The sequence below is a fragment of the Callithrix jacchus genome, chromosome 4 (assembly GCF_049354715.1).
Source record: "Callithrix jacchus isolate 240 chromosome 4, calJac240_pri, whole genome shotgun sequence".
Lineage (NCBI taxonomy): Eukaryota > Metazoa > Chordata > Mammalia > Primates > Cebidae > Callithrix > Callithrix jacchus.
In genome coordinates, this window is record NC_133505.1 from 61,959,287 (window position 1) to 61,972,116 (window position 12,830).

Genomic DNA, 12,830 nt, shown 5'->3' on the forward strand with positions numbered 1-12,830 from the left:
TAAGAGGTCCATGTGACTTTTATGCCAATAATTTGGAAAACTTACATAAAATAGACAAATTCATAGAGAATCTCAATGCGCCAAAATAAGAGTATTGGAAACAGACAGAGTTGAATAATTCTACATCTATTAAAGAAATTGAGTCCATAACTAAATTTTTTCCATTCTAGATGCTTCCCTAGTGAAGTTTACCAAATATTTAAAGAAGTAATCACATCAAATTTACACTTCTCCAGAAAATAGAAAAAGAGCAAGTACTTCCCAAGTAATTTTGCTAAGATCAACATATCCTTGATTCTCAAACCTGACAAGAACACACAAGAAAAAAAATAACAAGCCACTGTCTCTTAGGAACATATAAGCAAAAATTCTAAAATAAATAAATAAATAAAATCCAGTGTTACACAAAAAGAATATTATACCATGACCAAAGTGTGTTTATTTCAGATATGTAAGATGGTTATTTAAATTGAAAAATCAATGTAGTTTACTGCAGTAATAGAATTTAAAAATCATATGACCATCTTAATAGATGCAGTAAAATTTTTTAAGAAAAGCAAGATTCATTTATTTAAAAAACTCTGGCCTTCACAAAGGTATCTAGAAAAACCCCATTAAAACCATCATACTTAATATTAAGAGCTTTTCCTCTAAAATCAGAAACAAGGGAAAGATTCCATATTATATTGGAGGTTCTAGCTAGTGCAGCAAAGCAAGAAAAATAAATAAAGAAACCCTATTAGAGGATTGGAAAGGAAGAAATGAATCTGTCATTATTCATATATAATTATACATGTAGGAAAATCCAAAAGACTGACAGAAAAACTATTACAATTGAAAGAGAAATTAACCGAGGCCACTGAGTACATATTCAAGAAATAAAGTCCTGTAGTTAGTTTTTATATGTAATTAAGTTTTTATATGCCAGTAAGAAGCAATTAGAAAACAAAAATTTTTAACAAAATCTCATATATCAACAGCATAGAAAAGTCACATGTCAAAGAATCGATCTAAAAAATGTGTAAGACCTCTACACAGAAACCTACAAAACATTATTGGGAGAAATTAAAGATGATCTAACTAAGCAGAGGGATACATTATGTTGTTACTTCCGTCACTTCTGTGAGAGAAAGTCACAAAGTTAACCCAGATTCAGTGTGGAAGGGGACTACGCAAAGGCATGAATTCCATGAGGTGTGGTTCACTGAGAGCCATCTTTGGAGATTAGCTACGGAGTTCATGTCCTGGCCTTTTATGTTTTACATTCTTCACCGGTGAAATATACTTACACTTATCTCCCTCTAGACTCCCAAAGCCTCATTTCATTATGGCACCAGCTCAAAGTCTAGCATCTTGTCAACTAAATCATGTTCAGATCCAGATGGAGCTCCTCAGATGTGTTCCCTCTGGCACTACTCCTTGGGTATGGTTCCTTGGATGCCGATACTGAATTGTACAGATTGTGAATTAAAAAGACTAGCTCTCTCAAACCTCACCACCAACACCCAAATACACTCCTATATATATACATACAACATATATTCATAAGATAGGGCTATGATAAACAAGTAGACACTTGCATTTAAAAGAGGGGCATGAATAGGAGGCACAGAGCAGTCACCCATTCCCCAGGAATCCTCTGAGCACATGTTGCCAGCCCTGCTACATTGGGAGTGATTCTCCATGGCTCTTGGCTACACCTTTGGGGCTCTTGCCTCTGCCCTCTGTGACATCCTGCCTTTCTCATTAGAAACAGTCCATGCTTGCAACTGAGAAACTTTCTGAACTTGCTTACTCCCCACAGAAGTTCGAGGACCCAGAAGCTTCTCTCATTTTGAACTGTCTCAATCTCTTTCAGCTCAAGCTGATACAGTTCTTTTGGAAATGTTGTTGTTTTCTGAGAAATCAAATGATAAATCAGCTCTCTTAGATACAAGCTTCTCTGTACTTTTCTGCTTCACTTACCTATTACTCTACAACATACCCCTCAAACTAAGTGGCCTAAAATGACAATATATTTCTTATGATTCTGTGGGCTTTCTGGAAAATACTGATAAATTGGACTACATTAAAATTATAGGCCAGGCATGGTGGCTCACAAATCCCAGGACTTTGTAAGGCCGAGGTGGGTGGATCACCTGAGGTCAGGAGTTTGAGACCAGCCTGGCCAACATGGTGATACCCCATCTCTATCAAAAATGCAAAAATTAGCTGAGTATGGTGGTGCACCCCTGTAATCCCAGCTACTTGGGAGGCTGAGGTGGGAGAATTTCTTGAACCAGGGAAGCAGAGGCTGTAGTCAGCCAAGATTGCACCACTGTCCTCCAGCCTTGGTGACAGAGCAAGATCCTGTCTCAAAAAAAAAAAAAAAAAAAGTTATAAAGAACTCCTAAAGAATCAGTAAGATTCAGATAATTTAATAGAAAAAAGGGGAAAAGATGTAAACAGGCACTTCAGAAAACAGAATATCTAAATGGCAATAAAGATATATTATATGAAAAAATTCTCAATTATTTATCAGAGAAAATTCAAATTGAAACGACAATGTGATACCCCTGCATATTCAAAAAGATAGCTAAAGTTAAAAGCCAACTACAAGCAAAATTGCTGGGGGGAGTATAAACTGATACAGCCACCACTTTGAGAAACTGTCAGTACCTACTAAATTTGAATATGATATACCTTATGGCCCAGCAATTCCACTTTTAGGTATATGTCCAACAGAAATGCATACATACATATGCACCAGAAGACATGTGTATGAATGTTCAAAATAGCAATATTTGTAATGCATCAACATGAAAATAACCCTAATATCCATCCGCAATCTTAAAAAACAAACCAACATGTGGTGTAGCCATAAATCAGATACAATACAGCAATGAAAATGCATGAACTGTTGTATACAACACAGGTAAACATTATAACATTAAGCCAAAGAAGCCAGACCCAGAAAGTGCACGTGATATGATTTCATTTATATAAAGTACTAAAAAAATAAAGGAAAACTAATTAGTGGGAAGAGGGAGTGATAATGTTCTATTTTGACTAGGACAGTGGTTGTACCAGTAATTCTTTTGGTAATAATTCACTGAACTGTGCACTTTGAATAAAAGTCCATTTTACAAAGGGGTACATGTTTTGAAATTTTAATTTAGCAGTACATACAAAGGGGAATAATCAGTTGTTCCTGGGACAGGCCTGATAGCTGAGTTATGAATGAGGAGGAGAGGTGTACCATGCCAACCAGGGAAGGGCAAGAAGCAATCCTGGGAAGAGGAAGCGTTTGAGCCGAGGAATGAAAGTGCAAAACAGTTTGACATAAACTGGGACTCTCCAGGCAATTTCATACAGGCTAGAAGGAAGGAAGGTGAGACCAGGTCGAAGAGGGAGGAAAGCTCCACACCAAGTGTTTCCAATTTTATTAGGCTTTTGGAAGATATTGATAGGTTTTAAGCATGGAAGTGTAAGTTCTGATTGGCATTTTAAAAAATGTCTCAGGTGGCCAAGTACAGTGGCTCATGCCTGTAATTCCAGTACTTTAGGAGGCCGAGGAGGGCAGATCACGAGTTCAGGAGATTGAGACCATCCTGGCTAATATCAATCCCATTACTGGGTATATATCCAAAGGACTATAAATTTTTCTACTATAAGGACACATGCACACGAATGTTCATTGCAGCACTGTTTACAATAGCAAAGACCCGGAACCAACCCAAATGCCCATTGATGATAGACTGGACTGGGAAAATGTGGCACATATACACCATGGAATATTAGGCAGCAATCAAAAATGATGAGTTCGTGTCCTTTGTAGGGACATGGATGAATCTGGAGAACATTATTCTCAGCAAACTGACACAAGAACAGAAAATGAAATACCGCATATTCTCACTCATAGGCGGGTGATGAAAAATGAGAACACATGGACACAGGGAAGGGAGCACTACACACTGGGGTCTATTGGGGGCAATAGGGGAGGGACAGCGGTGGGGGGAGCTGGGGAGGGATAGCCTGGGGAGAAATGCCAAATGTGGGTGAAGGGGAGGAAGGCAGCAAAACACACTGCCATGTGTGTACCTATGCAACTTTCTTGCATGTTCTGCACATGTACCCCAAAACCTAAAATGCAATTTAAAACAATAAATAAATAAATAAAAAGTAAAAAAAAAAAATTAGCTGGGTGTGGTGGCACATATCTGTAGTCCCAGCTACTTGGGAGGCTGAGGCAGGAGAAATGCTTGAAAACGGGAGGCGAAGGTTGCAGTAAGCCAAGATGGTACCATGGCACTCTAGCCTGGGCAACAGAGTGAGTCTCAAAAAAAAAAAAACCTCTCAGGCTGAGGCAGGGTGACTTGGAAGGAGGGCCTGGACCTACCTCCTTGCACCTTTTTTTCAGAGTTTTTCCTTCATCCAACTTCAAAGGCTGAGAGAATGAGAGGTCAGATCATGGAAAATAATGAAGCTCATGGAGGTACTCAGCCTCTCTGTCCCCTTGATCTCATCAGCACCAGAAAATCATTGATGATCAAAAGGAAAAAACAGGTACAGAATTCTTAGTGAAAATTCTCCACTGAAATGTCATAATGGTGATGGAAGGATTGTCCCGAAACCAAAATACTGGAAAAGACCTGTATACTCTAAAGTTATCTGTCTTTCACTCATTTGCTATGACTGGTTTTTCCTGTCCTCCATCAAGTCAAAACTAGCTGTTCCCAGGCTTTTCCTCTTAAAAACCGGTTTTACCTGTTGTGATACTTTACCTGCTATAGCTATATTTTTAAAGATGTTTTTTACCCATACTTGCAAACTGGGAAACTTGCCTTGTTAAAGTCAGGTAACTGGGAATGTAATTAGCATATATATAGATATTCAACCTCACTACTAATCAAATAATTGCTAATTAAAATAAAACATTACGTCACAGCTACCATATTGAGAAAGATTTAAAGGTTTGATAATGTAACTATTGGAAAAGGAAACTCATACACTGCAGAAGAGACTGAAAATGGGTTTGACCATTCTGGAGTGCAATTTGTTTATAGCTTTTAGAGCTAAAGATGCACTTATTCATCAAGCCAGAAATTTCACTTGCAGGTAGAAACCATGGAGAAAGTCTCAAACTATCTGTAATAAAAAGCCAAGTTTTCTAAAAATATTTCCAACCTGATGAGGATCAATATGTTTGTAAAATGCAATGCAAATGAATAAATAAAATTTTGGCTGGGCACAGTGACTCGTGCCTGTAGTCCCAGCATGTTGGGAGGTGAGGTGGATGGATCACTTGAGCCCAGGATTTTGAGAGCAGTCTGAGAAAGATGGCAAAGCCCCATCTCTATAGCAAATAAAAAAGTTAGTCAGGTGTGGTAGCGTGTTCCTATAGTCCTAGCTACTTGGGAAGCTCAGGTGAGAGGATCACCTGTGCCTGAGAGTTTGAGGCTAGAGTGAGCTGTGATTGCACCACTCCACTCTGGCCTAGGTGACAGAGTGAGAGCCTGTCTCAAAAATAAAATAAAATAAAATAAAATAAAACTTTAAAACAGACATACAAAATATAAACCTCAATAGTCTGTATTATTAGATTTAACAGACATAAAAGCACTCAGTTGGACTGCTATTAAATTTTCTACATTAGTATTGTCAATTTCTGTACTTAACTAGTTATAAATTGGTAATGATCTTCAGGTCATAGTTTGAGAAACTCACAGGAACAAGGAGATTGACATAAGGAAAAAAAATTTAAATTCAATATCGGCAGAAAAAATAAATGTCATGGTCATACAATAAAACATAATTAAAATTAATAAACTAGACCTACACATTTTAACATGGATAAATCTTGCAACCAAAACATGCAGTGAAAAAAAAAAACTGCTGAGGAATCAGCAGGAATGATTTGGTTGCAAAATAAACTTTGTTGTATGATTCCATTTATATCAGTTTCAAAAGTACTTAAAACAATACTACGTAAATGTCTTATGAATATGAATAAACATAGTAAAATTAAGGAATAGAACCAACTAACTTCAGAATAGTCATTTTCCTCTGGGAAGTGTGTGAAGAAATATAAGATTAGGAAACTTTGATTTTACCTGTGATGTTTTATTTCTATTAAAAATTGAAGCAGATATTGCATAATGTAAAGATTTATTAAATCTTGGTATTGTGGTACATGCGTGTCATGTTATTATTTCCCATTTAAAAAATACATGTCAATCATTTAATAATTTTTTACTTATAAAAACAATAAAAATGGTTAAAGTAAATTTTCTACATCTTTGAAATATTGAAATTGTTTTATTTTTAAGTGTCATGGTTTATTGGGCTAGAATACGCATAGACAGAGAGAGATAAACTTAATCATTTACTTCTGGTTTCAAAGTTCTGCCTTAAAACTGGAATATGTCACAGACTCAGGAGGGCTGATGGAAAAGCCTTCCCCTTGTGAACACAGAAAACCTGTATTCTAGTCTCAGCTCTTCATGTGCTATGCTGTGTGAACACCAAAATGTCTCAAACTACAGAGGAAAACTCAGAGGTCACCTACTCCAACTTGCTCACTCTAAAATAAACCAGCTCAGACAGGCTGTGAATTGTCCAAGGCACACATTCATTGTTGGTGGAATTAAGATTTGGGTTGAAGATTTTCTCCATTAGAAAAGTCACAAGTCATTTGGAAACAAATGAACAAACAAAAATAATGCTGTTTGGTTACTGCTACTTGTTTCTACAAGGCTTCATTTCAGACACGGAAATGCAGTAGCCCTCACTGTCTCTTCAAGAGTAAGCTGAAGGATCACCTGTCCCATCGCAAGCAGGGGAAAGAGCACTGGTTTTGAAGTCGAGCAGGTCTTGGTGTGAGTTCCAGCTGCGTGCTCTGTGACCTTGGGCCCAGGTTTACTTACCTAGGGAAGAATAAATTACAAATCACATATAGAGTTTGTGGCATGTGTTGAACATAGTGAGTGGTTAAGGAATGTTATTTTCTTTCACCTTTCTTTTTTTTACTAAGGCACAGAGCATAAAATGTCTGCCTTGAAGTGGTGATACTGATATGTAACAAATATATTAATAACCCCCACTGCTCCCAGCCATCCAAGGTTTCACTTTCCGCGGTTTCAGTCACCCATGTTCAATTGCTGTCTGAAATTAAGTGATTATAGTACAATATGATATCTTGAAAGAAAAAGAGTTCACATAACTTTCTTTATTTTTTGAGAAAGTCTCACTTTGTTGCTCAGGCTGGAGTGCAGTAGCATGATCTCCGTTCACTGCAACCTCCGCTTCCCAGGTTCAAGCGATTCTCCTTCCGCCTCCCGAGTAGCTGAGATTACAGGCGCCTGCCACCACACCTGGCTAATTTCTGTATTTTTTTAGTAGAGACGGGGTTTTGCCATGTTGGCCAGGCTGGTCTTGAACTCCTGACCTCCGGTGATCCACCCATCTCGGCCTCCCAAAGTGCTGGAATTACAGGTTTGAGCCATCGCGCCCACATATAACTTTTATTACAGTATAGTGGTATACTTGTTCTATTATTAGTTATTATTGTCAATCTCCTACTGTGCCTAATTTATAAATTATACTTTATCATAGGTATGTACATATAGGAAAAAACATAGTGTATGTAGACATTAGCCTATTGTTAGTTTCAGGCATCCACTGAGGGTTATGAAAGGTATCCCCGGATAAGAGGAGGCTACTGCAATTGCAATAGAATGTGGTAAAGACCAATGTAGGCACATGAGGAATACTCCCAGGCAATTGAAAAAGCAGCAAGTAACTACTATGCTATACTATATTGTCTTTTAACATATCTAGGGCTCCATTTGTTCACCATAAAATTGTTCTCTGCTTACAAAAAAAAAAAAACAAAGAAAATGTTTGGTTTATAATAAGGTATAATACTAATATGAAGCATTGTTATTTTTTCCCCCCAAGAGCCATGTCCAGGAAAAACTGGAATAAATCACCAGAACCAAAACCAGAATAATGGCCTCTCAAAGATACATACATCCTAATACCCAGAATTTGTGAATATGTCAAGAAGGAATTAAGATTGCTAACAAGCTGTTATTAAAATGAGATCATCCTGGATTATCTGGGGGAGGCAATATAATCATAAGCGTCCTTTAAATGTGGAAGAGGGAGGCAGTGTTGAGATTCAAAGATCTGAAGATGCTACACTGCTGCCTTTTAAGATGGAGGAAGGAACCACAAGCTAAGGAATGCAGTTGTACTCTAGACTCCAGAAAGGGCAACGAAACAGATTAACTCCTAGAGTTTCCAGAAAAAAAGGCAGACATGCAAACAGCTTTGTTTTTGGCCCATGTGACTTATTTCACAATTCTCACCTCCAGAACTGTACAGTAATACATCTGTATTGCTTTTAAACCATTAAGTTTGTGCTGATATGTTTATGGGGACAACAGAAAATTTATACAAACTAAACCTCAATACTTTGAAGACAGTAGCATGAGGAATAAATTGGTGCTGAAGTCAGCATCGTATGTGAGTTCTACTTTTTTTTTTTTAATGTCACTGTCATCACATTGGAGACATTGGGTTCAATTGGCTTCTGCATGATCAATACGGGCCTACAGTCAGCAGGATGAGGTCTTTCATTAAATTTTCTCTAGATCTATTTAGCTCTGGCACATATAGACTGCTCCTCTCTATATACTAATGGCCCTGGTGTATTTCATAACAGACACTGAGCATGCACCTTTTACAACAGACCCAACTACTTTTCCTCAAAACATTTCTGTTAGGCCAAATACTATGTATTAATATTTATTTATTTCTCCTGATCCTCATTTCAGATGTTTAGATAAACCAGATAAACTTGTAATCATCTTTCAGATCAAGAGTTGTTTCTTGCGGTAAATTGAATTTTTGGTTTTAATTCCTCACTTCCCTCCAGTAGATTCACACTCATGCATGGCTGAAGGTAGGTGGAGTATATGTCCTTGTCCCCTGACTTTGGGCTTGGCCATGTTATTTGCCATGAACAATGGAATTTTTATGGCTGTAGAAAGAGCAAAGACCTGAACTGTTCTTGCACAGTTGTGCGCTCTTGCTCTGTAGTGACATATTCTGCTCCCACACGAGCACATATTCTGGTCCAGGGAGGATGAGAGCCATGTTGAGTGGATCTGATCCCAATCTGCAGCTTACAGTTGGAGCCCAGAGCCTGAAGCCCAAATCCTGAAACAAAGCACAGCCCAGCAGATTGGTTGTTGACTTGAGGACATGAGCCTGAGGATGACTGTTTTGAGTTACTATGTCTTTGAGTGATTTGTTGTACAACATTATTGTGACAATAGCTGACTAATATATATACCTCCCAGATAAATGCTTTTTAACTACTCTCACCCAGTAGAACTAACCACTTCCTCCCATGGTTTTTTGTGCTCATTGTACTTTTACAGATTTATATATCTGTCCTCCCCACTGGACTTAAGTTCTATGATGGCAGGCTCCAGGTATCACTTGATTTTGTATCTATGACCTCCAGCATGATGCTGAGAATATAGTAGGCCCCGATCCCTTTTTTTATGAAAAGAAACAACTAAACAAGTGAACAAATAAATGAATACAAGGAACACATTGTCCTAGGCCTGAGACTGTTACGTGGGGCAGGTGTACAATTTCTGCATTGCTGCCATTGTTATCAAATGCAAAAGGGGCCAAACTTTGTTGGTAGACTGAATAATATTTTAAAAACATGTATGTTTTGTTTTCAGGTATTTATAAATGCTGTTATGATTAATGAAGCAAAATAATTTATTTCAAAGTAATAAATTAATTGCATATTATCATCATGTAGGTCCTCAAACGATGGATATTAAAAGAACAACTCATCTCAAGTGAGGAATGAAAAGTTTTGGCATTAAAAAGAGCCCTCATATTTGGAAATGTTGGGAATACCATTCTAGACTATTCCTTTTGAAGAAGTCAGAGAATTCAGCATTACACTGAATCTTTCCTTGCTTGTTTACTGGTGGTCATTGTGGCAGTGACTTGGCATGTCTTTCTGGCTTCATCTGTCCTGAAACTTTAGGTCACTGCACATTTACATCATAAGGGCGGGGCTGCTGTCAAACTTCAAGACATCTCAAAGAAAATTATAAGCTTTCATTGTTTCTCCACCCTTTCTATCACAAAAGCTGTCATATCATTGCATTTTACAGCTCAGCTTTGGCTTGTAATTATAGTCATTGCCATAAGGATTCTTCCAAAAGAGAGGGTTTATTTAATAGGGAGAAACTCACACACACAAAGAAAGGACTGCCAGCACAAGAGTAACGATTGAACATTGAAACATTGATAGTTTAAAACATGAAAACTACACATTGAGTGTGGCAGGGAGTTGGCTTAAACCATGTGCCTTCCCGTCCTAAATATTTATAGTAGCAATGAGGCTTCTGTGTAACTGCTGAGGCTTATTCTCTTTAAATGTATTTTTCTCTTCCTTCTAATTCATTTAAAGGATGATATTTCTTATCTGTGGCTAGGATACTGCAGAGGAATGTTTAAGAGCTTAAAGGTATGTTAGGAGAACTGGAAGTGGAGGTCCAGGAAGGGGAAAGCAATAGACAAGTGATGACTTCATTTAGACTCTTTATCTACTCATAGGAAACTTTGAAGGTCTCAACTTAAGCCATGACACAGGCATAGCTCCAAGGGGCTGATAGAACTAATAGGAGACTCTGGAAAGGATATTTGATAAATATTTGTTAATGAACATGTTAGTAAGTGAATAAATGAACGATGAATGCTTCAGCCCACCCCTTCACTCATGCTCCTTTGATCCTCCTCCACTGAGCACTCTACAGTCCTGTGGCAACGCAGTATTTTCCATTTCCCAAACATCATGCTTCCTCTTGCTGTAACTCCTGGATCCTTTATCTCCTCATGTAGCCCACCACAGCTCATCAAGTTCCTACTCAAACTTCAAGTTACAACTCAAGCTGTCAGAGCTCCATGCTCTAGCAATACTTTACACATGTATAATAACTCAAAACTCATTATAATTTTCTCAATTCATGTGTGGGAACCATATATTTTAATCATTGCAACTTAAGCAACTGGCTTGGTGCCTGACATATCATAGGTATTCAATAAGTGGTCACTAAATATCTTCTATGTTATTTGACCCTTCCAGTGCCTTCCAAAACAGATAAAAAATTACTGCACTGAGGGATGGTTTCTTCTATAACTCTTTATATGGAAGAATTATTTATTATTCATTTTACATGTCCTCCTTTCCTAGGACATACCAGTTTTTCACTCTACCTCAGAACTGACCAAGCAAGAAGATGAGTAGGACCCAGTTCGAGATGCTAGGGTTAAGAAAAGGGAAAGGAAACCCTTGGAAGAAGTTTAGCTGGGAATGACATCATGATGATACTTACCTGTGGGAATAACACTTACAAGTTTAGATAGCATATTTCAAAGTAGACAAGAAGGTCATTGTAATAGTCCAGAATAGAGAGTTGGATATATGTATACATATACATATATATTTTATATATGTTCTAATATATATGTACATCCATTTGTGTATATAGAGAAATTATATATCTAAATTATACATATTATTTATATAATTTCAGAAATAGCACTTCTACGATTTGGTGGCTGACTGAAATGGTGCAGAGGACAGAAGGGATCTAAGCTTACTTGAAGAGAGATTTGGTAAATCCTGTATTCTGCCACCACAATGGGGAATACAGGAGGAATGGCTTGACTAGCAGAGGGGAGGAGGGCCCTGAGCTCAGTGCTGCTTTTATCACTAGAGAGGGACCTGTGGATCATCCAGAAGACAACTGTTCACTAGTAGACAGTTGTTTTGGAGCTCAGCAGAACAATCAGGACTGAAGATACAGATTTCACAGAGCCATTAGCAAGCAAGCAGAAGTTGAAATTTAGGTTGTAACTCATGTTGCCCAAAGATAATATATGGAGTAGAGGTTCTAGGGGTTGGGGTAGGAAAGGGTTACGTGGGAGTTTCCATCTCTGAAAATGGGAGACAGCTGACTCAAACCACATGACTTCCATTGCTAAATATGTGTAATGGTAGTTTTAAAGAAGTGATAATTATTGAGAGTCTTGTGCCCCGATCCGAGGTGTGGTTTTGTGTATAATTTAAAAAGCTCCCTCTGTGTGCTGATAAAATCTCACATCTTGAGAATAACTATGGAATATACTTTTATAATTACACTTACTATGCAGATTTACATATTTGACTCACCTATGAGATTTGAATCACCTAGAAGATTCTTCACTACTTGAGGGCAAGACTTTATCTTGTCCAAATCTGTATCCCCAGTGCTTAACACAGTGTCTGGAACACAGGTATCCAAATGTTTTATGAGCCAAACGATCTCATTGATTTGTCACTTACTTTTTAAATGTAAGAAAATGGAGGCTGCACAAGACGAAGTAACTCGGCCATGGCAAACAGCTAGTAAGTGGTTCAGCCAATTGCCCCAATGACGGTCAGTGTTTTTCCACAATAGCACACTGCCTCTGGTCATTCCTAAATCTGCCACCACCATCAAAAGACAGGGAAGCAGGGTCTTTAGAAACTGGCTGTAGCATTACTGGAAGGTCCTGTTAAATTAAACTCAAAGTGCCCTCTAAGATGTGTGTGGCTTACCTTGTAACTCCTTACTAACAGACTTCTTGAACTATCAGGTGAGAAGAACATTAAGGGAGGAGCTATTCCATATTAGACTCAGGTAGAGAAATATTCAGATGAGCCGGGAAAGTAAGAGAAATGACTAACTGAAGGAAAATTGTGTCATAATTCTTTATATGCCTCACCC

At 37.9% G+C, this 12,830-nt stretch overlaps 1 long non-coding RNA gene across 1 annotated transcript in view; it reads right to left on the reverse strand.

Annotated features, from left to right (window-relative positions):
* Positions 1–6,081: 6,081 nt before the first annotated feature.
* The window catches only part of LOC128931778 (uncharacterized), a 54,646-nt gene continuing 47,897 nt past the window's right edge, over positions 6,082–12,830 (reverse strand). Inside the window, exon 3 of the long non-coding RNA XR_013534820.1 lies at positions 6,082–6,905. This is a non-coding gene — a long non-coding RNA (uncharacterized LOC128931778). The remainder of the gene's footprint in view (positions 6,906–12,830) is intronic.